The 2,373-nt window shown below is 49.8% G+C and overlaps 1 pseudogene; it reads right to left on the reverse strand.

Annotated features, from left to right (window-relative positions):
• Positions 1-1,708: 1,708 nt before the first annotated feature.
• On the reverse strand, positions 1,709-1,847 carry LOC119313369 (annotated as a pseudogene).
• Between the last annotated feature and the right edge of the window lie 526 nt (positions 1,848-2,373).

Consider the following 2,373-nt stretch of genomic DNA (forward strand, 5'->3'; position numbering starts at 1 on the left):
TAATGTTGTGGGATCAGAGAGAAGGGCAATCTCTGCACGAAGCAAGGCGCCCGCATTTGGGTACAATTTGGAAAACGGAAAAAGTGTCTCATCAAAAATAACATCACGAGAAATATAAATGCGTCCGGTAGAGATCTCAAGGCACTTATAACCTTTATGAAGATTACTATAGCCAAGAAAAACACATTGTGTGGATCTAAACTCAAGTTTATGACGATTGTAGGGACGCAAATTGGGGTAACAAGCACACCCAAATATCTTGAGATAGTTGTAGTCAGGTTTTTGATGATAGAGACGCTCTAAAGGAGTAGTGTTTCCAATAACTTTGCTAGGGAGCCTATTGATAAGATAAGTGGCAGTGATGAAAGCTTCATCCCAATACTTGAGGGGCATAGAAGCATGAGCTAACAGAGAAAGACCAACTTCAACAATGTGGCAATGTTTACGCTCAGCAGAGCCATTCTATTGATGAGCATGAGGACAAGATACATGATGGGCAATCCCAATGCTACGGAAAAAAGAGTGGAGTTTCTCATACTCCCCTCCCAGTCACTTTGGACAGCAAGGATTTTTCTATCAAATTGGCGCTCAACAAGTTTATGAAATTCATGGAAAATAGAGAAAACCTCAGATTTGTATCAAAGCAAATAAATCCAAGTAAACTTGCTATAATCATCGATAAAGCTGACATAATATTTTTTTCGACCAAAAGAATCTCGGGCATGGCCCCATACATCACTGAAAATAAGTTCTAACGGAGCATGAGACTCACTACTTGACTTGGGATAAGGAAGCTGATGGCTTTTGGCACATTGACAAGCTTCACAAACAGACTCACAAACTGGACTAGGAGACAAAGAAAGTTTGTCTTTATTGACTATTTGTTTGACAATAATCGAAGATGGATGCCCTAATCGTTGATGCCACCGTGCCAAAGAGGGCTTGATGACGGAGTACATATGACGACGCTTGCGACCTAGTGCTCCGGATGGAATGGGGTAGAGCCCTCCAACGCATCTGCCGTGATGAAGTAGTTCCCTCGTTGCCCGATCCTTGATGAAAAAATAACGAGGATGAGTTTCAAAGAAAACATTATTGTCGGTGGCTAGCCTAGACATGGATGCAAGATTTTTGTCAGCTTGAGGGACATGAAGCACATCTCTAAGAACAAGATTGCTTTTAAGTGTAGGGGAATTAATAGAACTTTGACCAATATGACAAATATCCATACCTCCACCACTAGCGGTGTGAATCTGATCGGCGCCATGGTAGCGCTCACGGAGGGCTAGTTGCTCGAGCTCGTTTGTCACATGATCCGTAGCGCCGGAGTCGACGTACCAGACACCATCTCCACCCTGCTCACGCGTGGCAGCAGCAGCGTGTCGATCCGAGGGCACAAAATCCTCGTCGTAGCGATGCTAGCAGTCAATCACCTCGTGGCCAGACTTTTTGCAGAGCTGGCATCGAGGACGCGGGCGGGAAGGAGGGCGGCGGCCATTGTTGTTGTTGAAGCCGCCGCTATTGCCGCTGTTGTTGTAGCCGCCCCCGCCATGGGGGGCAGAGCCCCCACCAGAGCGTGCACCATCGCCAGAGCGTCCGTGGCCACCGCCGCGCTGCCCCTGGTGACCGCGCCCACGGCCGCGCCCATGAGAGACAGAGTTGACGGAGGATTGCCGAAGTTCGCCGCCATGGAGGAGGGTGAGGCGGGCATCAAAACTAAGCAGCTGGCTGTAGAGTTCTTGGACAGTGATGGGTTCCACCCTGGCGGCAAGTGCAGAAACCACCGGGTTGTACTCCATGTCCAAGCCGGCAAGGATTTTGGAGACAATCTCCGGATCAGAGAGGGCCGCAGCCGTGCTTGCGACCTCATCAGTGAGACTTTTGATCTTACCAAGATAATCAACCATGGACATGTTACCTTTCTTGAGGTTGGTGAGCTCGATGCGAGTGTTGATCGCTTGGGCTTGACTTTGTGCAGCAAACATGGCGTGGATGGTGCGCCACACCTCGGCCGGCGTCTGGAGCGTGGTGACCTGAGCAAGAATCTCACGGGAAAGTGAACCCATTAAGTATCCTTGGAGTTGTTGCTGCTGTGCATACCAGAGGGATCTCGCAAAGTTGGCGACTTGTTCTTCTTTGCCTGCCGTGGTGATGGTGATGGTGGCCGGTGGAGGCGGGCTCGTCACGTCGAGGTGGTGCTCCATCTGGGCACCTCTGATCTGTGGGAGCACAATGGCCTTCCAGAGCAAGAAATTGCCCCGCGTAAGCTTCTCCTGTGGTGGCGATCCGAGAGAGGTGGTGTTGTGGGTGGAGGAGGAAGATGATGCAAAGGTGGAGGATGTGGTGGTGGTGAGAGCACCCATGGTGCTTGGA

This window comes from Triticum dicoccoides, chromosome 5B (genome assembly GCF_002162155.2).
Source record: "Triticum dicoccoides isolate Atlit2015 ecotype Zavitan chromosome 5B, WEW_v2.0, whole genome shotgun sequence".
Classification (NCBI taxonomy): Eukaryota; Viridiplantae; Streptophyta; class Magnoliopsida; order Poales; family Poaceae; genus Triticum; species Triticum dicoccoides.